We start from the raw sequence: 16,529 nt of genomic DNA, 5'->3' as shown, positions 1-16,529 counted from the left end.
TCCCTCCCTTTCAGTGGCCCCCTGAGACTCATACGATGCCTCTTCAGTTCTTCCTGATGCTCTTTATTTTTGACAACCACTCTCAGCCCCGAGCTCAGGTTTTTTTTTGTGCTCAGTGATGACCTAGAGGAGCCCTGAGGATCAAAAATGTGTGCTGAAAAACACACAGCTGGGGTTTACTCTTGCAAGGGAGCTCAGGACACTCTGCAGAGCACCCAGTGAGCCCTGTGACACCACTGTGACCTCAGGAAAATGTGACACCAGGAAAATGTGCATGGTAATGAGGGAGAAGTTGCCAAGGAACAGGGGGGAGAGCAGGGAAGCAGCAATATCTCAAAGGCACAGCTGGGAGTTTCACAAAGCTTCTTTTTCTTGCTCAACAGGCAGAGTGAAATAAATTTGTTTTATTAATGGAAATCTGGATTTCAGGAAGGGAGCTTGGAAGGCAGAGGGCAAGGAAAGGGAACGGTCAACCTAATTTCTTAATGCATAACATTTAAGATTCATTCCTTTTTACAGATGTTTTGTGTAACACCAAATGTTACTTCATCTAGTGCTGCTGAAACTGAGTCAGAAATAAGTTTCCTCCTCATAAAGAGTTTGGTTCATGGAGTCATGAATATTCCACATGATTTGTGCTTAAATTTGAGCTCCTCGGTGCTGTACATTTAATACTGAACCCTTGATTTTCTAGGTTATTTCTGAGCAAGAGCTACCTGGTTTGGTGGAGGTATTTTTGTTTGGGTTTTTGTAATTTGTTTGGTTTTTTTCTTTTTTATTTGTTTTTGTTTTTTTTTCCCCAGTTTCTTTAGTTACTTTTCCTTAAGTTACTGAGAACATTTAACTTACATGTGGTGTTTCTCTTTCTCTCCCTCAAAAAACTAATGCTGCAAGTGAGAAAAAAACCCCACAATTTCATTTTTAATGCAAAGGGTCTAAAGGAAAAAAATCCCAGTACTCTCCTATCATATTTTCACTTTCTGCAAAGTATCATCTATAGGGTGGACCTCAGGGTAGAGCAGGAAATGCAGAGCAGTTATTAACAGCTTGGCATCACTGTAATCTGTCATCAAGGAATGAAAAGGAAGGAAAAAAAAGAGAACTTGGCTTCGTGGGGTTTTATAACCAGATATTCCATAATGGTGCTCTGTAGCTCTTCAGAGAAGTAGTCAGAAAGGGAGTGTGTGAATTGGATGTGTCAGGTTAGACAGCAGGAATGGGCAATAGCTGTCCCTGATCTTCTCCCTCCCATCCCACAGCACAACTTCCCTGCTCCTGGTGTGTGGAGCACAACAGTGCGCTCACCTCCTCCAGCATCACCTCTGGGAGAAAGGGGGAATTCTCCCTGAAAAATCCCCCCTTGCATTTCCAGCCCAACTCCTGTCTTTCTCAGCACATCCTGGCCGTTCTCCAGTGGCCTCTTTCCTCTAGTCATTGTTCCCACTCTGATTTATCTCCAGCTCCGTGGGCAGCAGCTCAGTACAAATATCCAATAATTCTTCCTTTTTCCTGCAGAATCAGCAGGCAGGAGTGTGGCTCAGCCCTGGCTCCAGGAGAGCAGCAGCTGGAATGTTCCTCTGGGTGGACTGGGAGTGTGAGTATGATCCCAGCAAGGATGGGAAGGCACTAAAAACTAACCCAGTGTCCTGATCTGCAGCAGTGTTTGAAGTGATCGTTGTTGGGACTTGTTTCAGTGTCAGGGTGATGGTGGGTAGCGCTCTCAGTGCTTTGTTTCAGCTCTGACAAGACAAATATAAATGTCACTTCTCACTGGACGTTTTCTGCACAAATCATCTCATGTGAATTCCCCTGCCTGCTCTGGGATGACAAGAATGCTGTCACTGTTCTCAGGATGTGTTTCAGAGCAACAGTCTGCATGGAATCTCAAACACAACAGGAAATAACACAGTAATGCTGATTTCAAACCACTGTTGTCAACAGCTGCTGCGATGAGGGTGATGCAGCAGGAATCAGCTGGTAGAAATTTGGCCTCGGCAGGGGCTGCCCAGGGAGGTTTGGAGTGCCCAGCCCTGGAGGTGCCCAAGGCAGGCCTGGCCGTGGCACTCAGTGCTCTGGGCTGGGGACAGGGTGGGGATGGGGCACAGGGGGGATCCATGGGCTGGCAGGGCTGACACGTGGTTCAGTCGATGGGTTGGATGGTCTGTGCATGGATCTGTTTTGAAATTTCAGAAAGTATTGCCATTTTCAGTGGAAAGATATTTTTGTTAAGAATGTATTTAAGCACGTCTCCAAATGTCTCCTTTGAATCAGGGCCTTGAAGATTAACACTTTCAAAGGGGAAAAAATACTGATACTTGTTTTAGGAGAGGAACATTAAAATTGGTGAGTAGGGTGGATATCAAAGGCTTGTGCTGTTTGAAACCACCAAGTTACATACTTGTAGCTGCTCTGTGGACAGTGAAAAGCCCAAATGATCTATTCAAAGATGTTTTAATAATAACTTTATCCAGTTAATTTGCTCAAAGCAAAAGGTTTAACATCTAGAGAAACCTTGTTATTTAATTAAATACCTCCTTTTCACATTGCTGCTCATTTAAAATGAAAGAAGAAACACCTTATTTTTGTCCCAGAGCTCTAAATGGTTTCTAGAACTCCTGTCTTTGATGTATCTTGACGTTGGGGAACCAACTAAAGCACAATTAACTGATTTGTTTGAGAGGTTCAAATGCAGACTTGGGGTGGGACTCAAATGTTTGGGGTGAGAGCAGCTGGAGACCCGAATGAAGAAGGGGAGAAGGGGGTTGGGCAAATGAAAATAAAGGAGGGTAATATTGTGCATTAAAGTGCCCATTAATTTCAGGGCATTAAATGCTTCTGATGGTTGGTTGTTGGCACTGGGAGGTGTTTACCCCGTGTTTTTGTCTGCTCCTGAGGAAACATCCAATGACCCTGCTGGTCTTGTCTGGATGTTGGACTGTAAAACTGCTGTTCCACATTTGATACCCCAGAGCTGTTTGCTAAGTGGAGAATTGTTCTCAGGCTGAGAAATTAATAGCAAGCTCACCCTGACAGAAGAGCCAGACATCCATCCCTCAGCAATTGTTTCCAGAATTGGCAAATACAAATTAAAGCCCTTTCCTTCTGCATTTGTTTATTCTGTTAAGGTCTTTATTTATAACATTTTCTGTTTGGGTTTGAAATGTCAGCCCTGTGTTCTGTTACACACATATTTACACATGAAACAAAATGTGACTGGAGACAAGAATGGAGATTATCACAAAGAGAAATGATTGTTTTCAAAAATATCTCAAATTGTCCCCCATTTTCTTGTGTAGAAACTGATTTTTGCTCCTCAGGGCCATTGGCAGACTAAGTTAAAAGATGCACTGATATTTATCAAATCTCCTGTGTTGGGTTTTTTTCCTGTTCCTGAGGTGAAGGAAGATCCTGCCCTACTGAGCATCTCCCCAAAGAGCCGGCACGCGGAGCAGGAGCCACTGCTGGTGTGGGAAACACCATCCCCACTGTCTGCAGAGGGCACAGAGACTCTCACCAGTAATACAAGGGTCTGCTGAAGCCTCTCCAGCACAGCTGAAGTGCAAAACCAACCTCAAAGCGCTCAGAAACTCCACAGCCATAACTCCTGTGAGACGTGGGGACCAAGAGCTCCACTTTTCTCCCAGTAAGTGAAAGTTGCTCCATCCCCCCGCTTTTAATGATTTCAGAATAAAAGAAAACTTATTTTAAACCCAGAAAAAAACCATCTTTCCAAGCAGAAAACTTTCACCCAAGGTCTAATTCATGGTTTAAATAAGTAGTGCCTCTAGACCAGGGCTCATGTGAGGGATCAGCTGGGTGAGGGAAGGGGGGGACAGTTTGGAACTGGAAATAACTGGGCTTTGATCTCAGCTCTGCATTTGCTGTTGGCTTGTGTGTAGATTCAGTGTGTGCTGTTACACAGTGGCCACTGGAAGCAGAAAAATACAACTGAAACCAACAACTATTAAAGGTAATTCTGGATTAAAATAATAGCAAATAAAGACACTGTGCAGTCCATGCCCAGGCTGGGCAGGACAAGGAGATCCCTCATGCAGGGACTGGGTTGCTTTTAAAGAGGCTGAAAACGAACAATTAACATGAGTTAAATATTTTCGTTGTTTATTCTTCAGTGGCAGATGCATTTGTTTAATTCTTGACCTGAAATAACAAATACATAAGCTTTTCTAGGTTTTTGCAGGAGTCAGCTTTTGAAGCCATTTTAATTAACATTTATTTGTCTAAAAATTGCAAAAGCCTGTAAGTATCTGTCAAAGCTAAACCACCTTTCTTATTTTCTGAACTAGAGGTGTAGAGGTGACAGACAGACCCTCTATTTTCTTGCTCGGATGATCTAATCCACCAGGAATTTGAATTTAGCTGGCATATAGATGGTACATACACCCTGCTCTTACCTTCCACAGGATCTTTTCCCCCTCTGTTTCTGAGGAAGGGAAAAGCCAAACAAGTGCCAGGTTGGTTTTGCTGCTATTTCGCTCAAGTGAGAGCAGCCTCTGGTTCCTCCAGTTGAAATATTCACCTGTCAAAGCAGAGAAAATTAATTTTCCTTCTTAACACTTAGAATTTAACATGGGGTTAGAGGTGGAATTTCATCTCTGTAGCTCTGGAGATGGGAGAGCATGGCCTGGACAGAAGTTTCAGCATCCTCTGATGGAAATTCTTTATGGATGTCCAGGACCAGGTGGCTTGGTCACGTCTGAACACGCTGCCTTCAGCTGCTCTGGCCTGTTGAGCGTCAATTAGTGATGGTTTTAGCCCAAAATAAAGGGGTTTCTAATGCTGGGGTGGAACTGCACCATCCACCTATCTTTGTCCGGTGCACAACCTCGGTGTGAAGAGCAGGAGAACAAATCTGATGAGGGGCTTGTAAATGTGTCACTGAAATACTTCTCTGCTGATGGCCAAATTTCCACTTCTGGTTGAGCAGCACAGGGGAAATCACCAAGTCTTCATGTGGCAACCGTGAAGAAAATAAGCAGAACTTTATATTTGAAAACTGATAAAACTAGATCTGAAAATCCTGGAGATGCTCTGGACACTCCAGAAATCCAGGGCACCCTTTATATATTTTTTTTCTGGTTGTTGCTGCACTTTCAGATGCTCTCATTTCACAAGTCAAAATTGGTGATGAGGAGATTTAAGGATTTCCTCCCACCTGTGGAGTTATTAGAAAGAGCAGATGCTGGTAATTCTGGAAATAGAATTCTAGACTGGAATTTGGAATTCTTTTATTTGCCCATTTCTGGAAATGAAAGAAATGTGATTCCTAATGGTCTAAGTTATTAGAGAGAAAAATCAGGCTTTAAGGAATCTGGCCCCAAGACTATGTCCTATTAATTGCAAATGTAAAATAATATCTCTGATGACAATGGAATAGTGCACAGTAATTACAGGGGCCCAAGAGAAGAAATTACTATGAAATCTCCGGCTATCAAACAGCTCCAACCTCTTTTAACATCACAGAAATGATTATATTTCATTCAAGAAAAGCAAAAATATACCCCAAGGTGATCTAATTTCATATCCCAGAAAACACAGTTTTTCTTTCTGTGTATGCAAATCACATTTTTATTGCAGCAAAGAGAAATGGGTATTTTTTTTTATTTTATTTTTTTTTTAATTTGAGCTCATTGGAAATCCAGTGGCTGTAATTGCATATGCTATTGCGGTAATTGCACATGCAAATGAAGGATTATTCTCACAGTTATAAAACTTCTGTGGGCAGGTACAATGTACTCCTCCAGTGCTTAGCACATAATTGTATGTGTATTTTGCACCGAGGGTTTTCTGCTGCTTCCACCTCCTTATTTATTTTGGAACAGCAGTGTTACCTAAACATGAAATATCCTTTACACAGCCAGCAATAAAAATAATGGCTTGCCCATAATAGTCAGGGCTGTGAATACGTTATTTCTAAACTGTGGTGCCTTTTACTTTATGGGCAGTGAAATAAACTCTCACTGAAGATAAAACCTCATTTAAGCTCCGGTCGCTTCCCAGCGCTCGGCACCGCCCGGAATGGTTTCCAGTTCCGAGGGCTGTGGGAGGGGAACGTGACAGGCAGCTGTTCACAACATCCCTTCAAACCTGGTGTTGCTAATGATAAAAAAAAAAAAACCTAAATGTAATAACTCCTCCTTTCACCTTCACCTTTCAGTTTTCCTGGTGCCAAGGGACGCGGTCACTGCCCTGTGGTGGATCTTGGTGTAGATGAGGCGACATCATCATGGTGTTTTGCAGCTGAGATATTTAATAATTCTGTTTCCAAGCTGCTGGAATTCAGGATGGAGCTGTGCACACTCAGGTAATTTCTTGTGGCTGACTAGTACTTTTTTCACTTGTTTTCTCTGCTTCCCCGCCCCCCCCCCCGACTGCAGTGGAGGGGACATTTCAATGGTGTCAGTCTTTCAAGGGAGCTGGTAGAGCCAGACCAAGGTAAAATGGGCTGAATACATTTAATTTATTACTTTTACTGTCTTCTGTATTCTAGAGTGGGAGTTCTCACAAGTTCCATATCAGCTGTTAAAGGAAACTTTGAATTTATGAGGCAAATAAAATCTGGATTGGAATATCCTTGTTGGTAAAACCCAGTGGCACTGTAGAAATAAAAGAAAAATTCCAGGCTCTGGGCCATGCAGTGACACACTACCTGATATTGGAGGGGGTCAAGCAAGTTGCCTGTTTATGTTTAAATTATACAGTCCAAAACACACAGAGTTGTTTGCAACAAAAAAAGGATAAAATGCATGTTTTGCAGTAAGTGCAGATTTTTAAAGGGGAAGATAAAGAGCTGTTGAGTGTCAGAATTCCTGGCCTGGTACCACGGACAGCTCCCGGCAGAGCTGATGCTCCGGGGACGTCTCTTTGCAAAACCCGAGCCGTGCATTAAAACCAATCCCCCATATGGTGGCAGCCTTTTGAAGGAGATGGGGAGCAAACTCCTTCCACTGAATGTTTGTTTTAATGTGGTCAGAAAGGAAAACAGATCCCGTGGAACGGCTCCTCCTAAATCCATGGGGAAAAGGGGGCATCTCTAAAGCACTTCCACAGGAACTGAGAGAGAGAGAGAGATATGTTTCCTATTTCCTTGCTAACAGGATTATTTCAATTCTTGACCTTATAACAAGGCAGGACTGGGTTTAATAATTCCAGCACTTATCAAGTGCTTATCATAGTCACCCTCTTAGATAAATATAATTTATATCCTGAGATAATATTATATCTTCACAGTACCAAACTACATTTTAGGCTAAAAACAGAGGTGACATTTCAAACAGGCAGTGCCAATGGATGACATTTTAATGTGCTAAGAGATGTAAGGACAGAAACCCACAAATAAATCACCAAAATCAAAGAAACACGTCTGCACTCACAGACATAGAAAATATCAACTTTATTAGGCCAGGTGAAGACTTTCTGCGTGGTTCCCTCTGGAGAGCCACCAATATAACTAAATAGAATAAATACAGGTGTCAGTAAAATAAACAGAAGTCCCACTTGGGTTTCGAGTGGTGGTGTTGGTGCCTCAGCATGGGCTACGCAGTGACTGTTGGAAGAGTTTGTTCCTCTTCTGAGAGCCATTTCTGTTTATATTCAGCAAATTCCAAGCTGAGGGGCTCAGCAGAGTCCTGCCTGTTCCCAGAAGCTTCTCAAGAGCGATGAGGGCTGTGCTGGCAGCTCCCTGCTCTCTGCTGGTCCCGGCAGGGGAGCTGTGGGAAGGAAGAGGATCTGTGCTGTGAGAACAACAGGGAGAGAATCTATTTGGCCAAGATTTAAGTTCTGTAAATCAGGGCCGTGCACTGTAAAGCACACCAGGGAAACTGGGGCTAATTCCTTTAACTGCCCATTAGACTTTGCTCGTTGCTGCTCCGAGGAGCTGATTGCTGAGGAAAAGCTGCTTCCTGGGGAAGCTCTGCCATCACTAAACGTTTTGGTGGTTTCCAGAGGCCTGTTAGGCAGCACCACTCGGGTGGAGAAGAGGTTTCAGTTTGCTCTGAAGTGACTCAGTGCAAGGGGGACTTCTTTTGCCTCTCTCCTTTGCTGGAGGGGTGCTGCCCACCAGAGTCACTCGGCTCAGCTGAGCAGAGATGTTGGAAGGCAGGGAAGGCCCAACACCCCAGCACAGTGACACTGTTTGCCTTGGAGCTGTGGCAGGGAAGAGCAGCCTTTCTGCACTGTGGCATCCAAGCAAAAAAACAGGAGGTTTTTTTTGAAGGCAGGTTCAGGATTGTGGTGTTTAGAGAGTGTTTTGTCTCTCTGGCTGCTCAGAGTGAGGCTGTGGTGCCCTGAAATGACCCGTCCCTGCAATATTTTGTCCCCCAGTAAAAATGAGAGAGAGAGAAATTCTCCAGTGATAAACAGGCTTGAGGAGCACTGAAGGTATCTGCAGTGTCAGCTCCTGTTCTCAAGCCCAACCACCACCCCTGCACCCTGGCTCCTGCAGGAGAAAGGAGCTGTTTTCCCAAGAGGAGCTGTGAAGGCAGGGAGAGGACATAGAATCATAGACAAGGATTCCAGAAAGAATGGAGAAATACAAGGAAGATGGAGAGGAAATTTGTACAAGAGCCTGTGGTGACAGGACGAGGGGGAATGGCTTCAAACTGAAGGACAGTAGGTTTAGATGGGATATTGAGAAGGAATTGTTGGCTGTGAGGGTGGGCAGGCCCTGGCACAAGGTGCCCAGAGAAGCTGTGGCTGCCCCATCCCTGGAAGTGTCCAAGGCCAGGCTGGACGGGGTTTGGAGCAGCCTGGGCTGGTGGAAGGTGTCCCTGCCCATGGCAGGGGGTGGAACTGGATGGGCTTTGAGGTCCCTTCCAACCCAAACCATTTCATGATTCCATGAATATCCTAAGTTGGAAGGTACCCACAGGGATCATCAAGTCCAACTCCTGACCCTGCACAGGACTTCAGTGATGCTTCTTTTATGGGCTCCCCACCCATGTAATGGTTCTCGTACTGGACCCCTCAGCCCCTCCTTCTGCTCAGCCCAAAGCCCCTTCCATGCCCATAAGAAGAGGATGTGGCTTCTTGGCTCCTCTCCACCCTTGGCTCATGTAAATGCAGTGTCTGTGTGCTGACTAACGGCTCTGAGAGTCACAGCCTGTTTATTGCTTTAGAAATAAAGATATTGCTATGCAAATGGCTCTGGAAGGTGTTTCTTCTCATTAGAGGCTGGAGATGGTTTGATAAAAGGTGCAGTGTGCTTCATCTGTAAAAAGGCTCAGCAAATTTGTCCTGTTCTCCACAGCACTCAGCCACGAGAGCGATCGGAGAGCGCCGGAGACAAATGGTTTGTGACACTCGGGTTACCTTTGCCGGGCAAGGTGGGCGGGAAATTTTTTATGGTGAGACAAAAAAGATGATGGGCAATTAACTACAAACTCATGCAGCAGGTTTATCATATGCTCAGCTCATCCATCTGTGTCTCAGTCTCCAGCAGACTCAGGAGTTTCATCAAGAAAACCATTTTCAAACCGGCAGAGCAAAACAGATCGTTTTTCGCCTCCGAGCCCCACCGAGGCTTTGCAGCGCTTTTATCTTGTGTTTATGGTTTACATGGAGGAGAAAGGAGGGATCCAAATTCTTTTCCTCTCCCAGGATACGTGTTTGAAAAGATTTCTCATTCAGGGACCAGTCCTGCAGACACTTGTGTGCATGTGAACATCTTTATTTTATTTTATTTTATTTTATTTTATTTTTCAGCTTAAATTCAATGAAATCCTTTGGGTGAGGTGGTAAACGTGGTGTAACTGCATGGGTCTGAGGGGGTAGTTCTGGGAATTAGGAGGGGAAGGATGAGCTCATGGGTAAAAGCACTGAATTGGTCCAGAAAATGTTGGTGCTGTTTTTGCCTCTTCCTGTGTGTGCGACCTGGGAAGAATCCCTTGGTCTGGTTGCAACTCAGTTATGGCCTGTGAAGTCACAGAATCCCAGAATGGTTTGGGTTGGAAGGGACCTCACAGCCCACCCAGTGCCACCCCTGCCATGGGCAGGGACACCTTCCACCAGCCCAGGGTGCTCCAAGCCCCGTCCAACCTGGCCTTGGACACTTCCAGGGATGGGGCAGCCACAGCTTCTCTGGGCACCCTGTGCCAGGGCCTGCCCACCCTCCCAGGGAAGGATTCCTTCCCAATATCCCATCTAAACCTACTGTCCTTCAGTTTGAAGCCATTCCCCCTTGTCCTTTCTCTCCATTCTCCTGTAAAACTTCCCTCTCCATCTTTCTTGTAGGCTCCCTTCAGGTCAAGACAGTTGTTGAGTTTTATCTGGTTTTGCCAAATCAGTTAATATTTATCTATTTCCCTTCACAATATTATGCTAATGAATATCTTATTGAAGACATTTAGGTACTAATTTTATATAAATAATATGTTTCTTAACTAATTATTTTGGGGCAGCGTTGCCAGATTGAAAAAAAGAAACAGATTTTCAGCATCAAAGGTAATTATTTTTATCCTCTGAGTCTTCAAGGGCTCTAAATGTAACTGCTCCACAAAGAGCCCATAGTTCTTCCCTGGAGACCACACTGGGGAGGAATCAATAAAGTTGGAGCCCTGGGACTAATCAGTTAAACTGTCACAAAGACCTGGAATGTGTCTCTCCCTTTCACTCTGGATTAGGGGAGGGTGCTGAATGAGGTCACATGGGAATGATTCTAATTAGTTTTATAGAAAATGAAGCAAAACAGGTCCCTGGGTCTGCCGTGGGGTCACTGGTCCTGGGGGGACAAGCACCTTCCCAGCAAAAGGATGCACTTCTAGATGTAATTTTCCATGCTGTGAGCATCACCTGAACAAATCAGCATCTTAATTTTTGATTAATTTGCCCTGCACGTGTCCATTTTTTATGGCTTTAGAATAACCCTGTTGGTGTCACACTGCCAGTCTGAGCGGGGGAAATGCTGCCTTTAAATCCCCTCCCTTCCCACTGAAGAAAGTGAACTCCTGAAGAAAGATATTGGCCTTGTGGACCTTCCTGACAGTCCATAAATCGGGGTTTTGTCAGCCCAGAGAGGTGCCATAAAGAGAGCAGATTAAAAGAGATTAGTTCTGCCAAGTGGCCTGAAGAGGGAATTTATGTCTCCCCTCGCCCGCCCGGCAGAGCCGCGGCAAACGTGAGCTCCACAGGTCAGGGAGAATCCTCCTGCTCCCTTCTCAGGGCTTCACATCCCAGCCAAAATGGAATTGGAATTTCCCCTGCAGTTTGTTTGCCTCTGGAGGAACTAGTCTAGAGAGAACAAGTTCATCTAAAAGTGTGTATTTTACTCCATAGGACATTTGCTCGCTCCGGGGATTGAACCTTCTGCTTCCACTTGATTCACTGACGAACGTGAAATGCAAAATAAGCCGGGAGAGAAGAGCTGTGGTGGTAAGATATATGATATATTTGTTAATGTGCATCATGCTCATGTTCCACAGCTTTCAAATGGGCCCTAAAATGCATCTCACTGCTGAAGTCGATGCTCCCTCATTCACAAGCAGCGTCATGTGCAAAGCCAGGGACACAAAACAAGACGTCCAGGTTAATTCCATCCACGAGGGTCTGTCTGCAATCACACAGCCTGGCGTGCCAGTGCCCAGTCAGAGGTGCAGGGCTGGTATTTTATCTGCACAGCACTCTGCACGTGGTCACTGCTGTGACCCTGCATTGCTCAGTAAAACTGGGAAGAGAGATTTTTTATCTTGTGCCCTTCCCGAGGAACTGGTGTCTGTAAAAGGGTTCTCTGGAGCTGCTTCAAAGCATTATTCTTTGCTTAATATTCAAAATAAGCAGTCAACCCATTCTCAAGTGGTCAAGAGAATATATTTTCAGGTAATTAATTGCTGGTTAATTGCCTTGCAAGTTGCTATCCTGTATGATAACATTCCTGGAAATTTTGCTTGCTGTAATGAGCTAATGAATTTTTGTCAGGGTTTGTGTTAGGACTGAACAATCCTCAGGCTGCTGCACAGCTCCTGCCTGGTGTACAAATCTCAAAGAGGTGCTCATCAATTTTTTAAAAGCATGAGCTGGCACTGGTTCAGTGAAAGAACTGAATTTAATGAAAATCATGAAATGAGTCTTTGAGAAGTTTAATTAAAATAACTGCTGATACAAAGTGCTAAGGGATAAGACCTGTACAAAATAACAATAATAATAATAATAATAATAATAGTAATAAAAAAAATAGAAGTCTGTAAACCAAACTTTTTCTTTGAAGCAGTTGTCTCTAAAAAATGAGGCTTGCCCATCAAAATCCTAAATTTTAAGATGCGAATGACACAGTACACATTTTGGCTATGTAAAATATTTTACTGTGATCCCAAGTTCTTAGTGGGATTCTGTGAGCTACTCACGAAAGGCAAAATGTTATATATTGGTTGTAAAATGAATTGTGGGATTGACCAGGTCTCCAGGAGTAAAATGACTTCAATACCTGAGTGATTCAACCACTCTGAGCCTGTTTGAGAGGACATCAGTTCCATCCTGCTCAAACTTCCACGTGGAGTTATGGATATCTGGTGCTCAGGAGTCACATCTCTGGGGGTACTCCTGTTCTATCCTAAGGTTATTTATCCCACTGCAGTCAATGTTAAAAGGATTGGGAGCTGCGGGAATTCCGGTGGTGTTGGATGGACCCCTAACTCCAGATCTTAGGATGTTGTTTGGACAATGGTCTCAGGCTCAGAGTGGGGTCGTTGGGGTGTCCTGGGAAGGGCCAGGAGTTGGACTCATGATCCTTGTGGGTTCCTTCCAGCTCAGGAGATGCTGTGATTCCATGGCTCAGCCTCCCTGTGTCCAGCAGTGTTCCCACTCCAGCCCTGCCTCGCGAGCCAGCCTGGCAGGGGCTCCCCGTGCTGCTCACACCATCTGCAGTGCTCCAACCTGCCGGCCACTGCCTTCTCCATGGCAACTCCAGCTCTGCAAACACGCCCATGAGGATTTTGGCTCTGTCAGGCAGCCTGCAATAACTCTAAAAAAAGCCTTTTCCAAGATATGGCAAAACCCCACGATTTTCCAAACTTCTCCCAAAGCCAGCAGCTGCTTCCCGGGGAAACTGCTGACACCTGAGGAGCTTCTGGGTGGAGGACACCACGATCCACACCACAGCCTGTGCCAGAGGGCATGGCTGGGTGGGAGTGCTGGCACCAGCACAGGTAAAATTGAGTTATTGCTCTGGTGGTGGAGCATTGGCCATATGGAGGACCCGTGGTCTGCCTGGGGGAGGGAGAGAAGAGAGAGTGCAGGCGTTTGAAAGCCAGTTCTGGTTGTTTTGCAGATCTGAGCTGTGCTTTTGTACGTACTTGGGTATTTTAAAAGCCTAAGTTAGTATTCAGAGGGCTGTTGGCAGTTTTGGGGCCAGATTTTGCTCTTATTTGCCTTTGTGCAGAACAGGAATGCGTAAGCAGAAGTTGGCACCACACACAGGACAGATTTGAGCTTGTTTAAACCGAGTTTCTGGAATTGCTTTGCTCTTCTTCAGGCTGTGGGAGCTTCCAAATTGCAGCTTCATTTGGGGGAGTCGTGGATCCTCTGGGCACTGCACTCAGAGCATCCCCAGCCTGGCTTTCATTATGTCCATGGAGAAATCTCGACTCTACTCTCACTCGAGTCCAGTCCTGCTTTGCTTCCACTGAGCTGGTGTTTTGCCCTCCCCTCATTTGTGCCAGCTGGGATGGATTCAAGGTATTTCTGTGCATCCTGCCAGCTTTCCAAGCAGTTGCTGCCTGTCCAGCCTCATCCCTTGGATGAGCTGGCACAAGGCAGTGCTGGCAGCCACGTGGCCCTGCTGTGGTGTCCATCGGTCCCTGGGCTGATTTTCTGGTGTGGCTTTGGTCATTCTGAGTTTGGACTTGGAACAAGAGAGACCTTTTAGAATCAGAACTAAATCCCTGCAGCAGAAAGGAAATGGTGGGAGCTGACAGCACCTCCATCCCTGGAGGTGTCCAAGGTCAGGTTGGACAGGGCTTGGAGCAACCTGGGATACTGGAAGGGTGTCCCTGCCCATGGCATGGGGTGGGATGGGATGAGCTTTCAGCTCCCTTCCAACCCAAACCATTCCACAGTTCTATACAACCAAAAGGTGCAGGTTATTGAGCTTTTTGCAACCTCCTTTGTGCCTTTTCCTTTCCCACTTTGCTGCAGGTGTGAAAGGGATGGAGCAGAACTGCAGATGTTCTTTGGGTGGGGCCGGTGTGGAAGGGATGGGGGTGTGCTTGGTTGGCTCCAGGGAGGTTGTCACTGCAGGTAGTTGCAAAGATTTTGAATTATTGTGGGAAATATTCATGCTATAAAACCCAGACCTGACAGACTCAAAGCCTGAAGGACGTGGGATGGATCTGGAGACCCACAGGTGTGTGGGCAGTGTCACCACTCCCCACACTGCTTGCAGGGAACAACAAGAAAGGCTTTGCTTCTCAGTTTCCTGGGCATAAATTAGGAACATCTTTCCTTTATAAGGTGATTTCCACTGTTCCCAAGAAAGGGGTTAAATTTCAAGTTAATTATCATTAATATTCATCCAACCTGGTTTTAAAAATACACATATAGAAGCCAAGTGTGACTAAGAAAGTTTATGTTCAGGTCTGAATTCTTTCTATTAATGGAAAGGGGGGGAAAAAAAAGAGAAAATATTTCAAAATTTATTTTATTTTGGACACCCAAAGAAATACTGCTTGACTTGCATTTTCTGATGGATTTAACAAGTTGAAGCACTTCTCCATACCATAACACGTTAAGAACCCTCCCATATGAACTCTTGCAAATCTCAGTAAGATTTGGCTGTGTATAACAAAATTAACAGAGGATTCTGGGGTCAGTTTTTATTCTGATTTTCCTTCTCACTCTGCAGCTTTCAGAAGACGACAGGAATTTGCCCAGACTCCAGTTAGCAGGAGCAGAAGGCACAGCCATCCTGTTTGATGTCCGTGACAAAAAGCCTGGGATGAAGGACAAAACGATCAAAAATCAATACTTCAAAATCTCTGCCTTTCAAAAAAAGATTTGAAACCAGCCTCCCCCTGTCTCTTCCTTTGAGGTTCTGCTGAGAGGCTTTGTTTTAAGGGATGCCATTTTCAAAGAGGGGCAGGAGAAAGCTGGGGAAAAAAAAAAGTTTAAATTATTTTCCCAGTTCAGTCATTCCATAGAGGAGCATCATGAGGGAAAACTGGCTTCAAAGGCCAGGGGAAAGCAGGAGAAATAAAAGCATTTCTCCCTCCATATAAAGGCAGCTGACTCCTCTTGGTGAAAACGTTGTCATATTTTGTTTAAATTTATGTATTTCTTTGGAACTTTGGGATTGCAGGCGAAGGTTTAACTCCCTGACTTTAGCCCAGGAGGTGCAGTAAATGGAGCTCTGCCTCTAATTTGTGTCATGTTTAATTAAGAGTAATGAATAGAGGAATTTCTTTGCCCTCTCAAGTCAGTTTGTCCTGCATTTGCAGCTTTTTTTTTTCCCCAGTAACTGCCCATCTTGCCAAAAAATAGACAGAGACATGTCATTGCAATGGGAATAAATGGTAAATGATGGCATTAAAGTGTCACCTCCCATTAACTACTTATGATGATGTAACCAGACCTGAGTGTTTTCAAATGAGTGGTTTAAAAGTAATGACTTGCACCAGAAAATAAAAACAGAAAAATGCATCAGAGGAGAAAATGTGGTTGCTGGGATTTAACTGAGCAGAGAGACCTTCCATGAGAGAGAAATATTAGAGCTGGATAGTGAGAAATCAGCCACGTTGGATATGAAGAGAGGTGGAGTTCCCTTGTCACTCTTTGGTAAAACCAGTGTTTTCTTCCCAAGTGACTCCCATGTGAAGGCCACCTGTTCAGCAGGAATTCTAAATATTATACTGTGGCTACAGGAGCTATTTCCATAAACTGCTGGTGACCTGATATAACTCAGAAAGTATCAGGGCAACAACCAGCACCACAAGAGACTTACAAAAGGTCAGTAATTGTGAATTAGGATAATGAATTCACAACGGTCCACGTGGTCCTGCACTCTTGCAAAAAGATTCTGGGGGAGATTTCTTTTAATTATCACCTTTGACGGCCACTCTGTCTCCTGTCTCCTCTCCCAGCTGCATTCCCAGAAATCAGCAAGGTGGAGCGGATTCCTCATGTGCAATGGGAAGTGCAGAAGTCTCCTCCAGAGCCTGTTCAGAGATGAAACCAGCCAGCTGATTTCACAAGCAGCAGTGAGTAGCTGTCCTCCCCCATCTCCTCTTCCATCTCTGAGCTCCAGGGTCTGCTCAGAAAGCCCAGGTTGGACGGGTCTGGTGGAAGATGTCCCTGTCCATGGCAGGGGTTGGGATTGGATGGGCTTTAAGGTCCCTCACATATAAGTGTGCAGTATTTTGAAGGGGGTTTTGGTCAAAAGAGCTCATCTTTAAGCAATTGAAGAAGGATTTTCATTGATTTAGCAGGTAAAAGATGGTATTTATGTCGATGTTGTTGTGTACAGTTTGGTTTGAAGCCCAAGATCTCTCCAAAATAGTGTAAAACAAATCGAGCCCTCAGCTGTAGCA

The 16,529-nt window shown here is 44.8% G+C and overlaps 1 long non-coding RNA gene across 1 annotated transcript; it reads left to right on the top strand.

Annotated features, from left to right (window-relative positions):
* Positions 1-11,289: 11,289 nt before the first annotated feature.
* Positions 11,290-15,474, top strand: LOC114062423. Its single transcript, XR_003572375.1, has 3 exons — positions 11,290-11,385; positions 13,032-13,154; positions 14,849-15,474. It is a non-coding gene; the product is annotated as an uncharacterized LOC114062423 (long non-coding RNA).
* Positions 15,475-16,529: the final 1,055 nt, after the last annotated feature.

The sequence above is a fragment of the Empidonax traillii genome, unplaced genomic scaffold (genome assembly GCF_003031625.1).
Source record: "Empidonax traillii isolate 1590-97213 ecotype Southwest subspecies unplaced genomic scaffold, ASM303162v1 scaffold406:size580191, whole genome shotgun sequence".
Classification (NCBI taxonomy): Eukaryota; Metazoa; Chordata; class Aves; order Passeriformes; family Tyrannidae; genus Empidonax; species Empidonax traillii.
The sequence above is the reverse complement of the archived record's forward strand: the minus strand, read 5'-3'. Positions and strand labels throughout refer to the sequence as shown.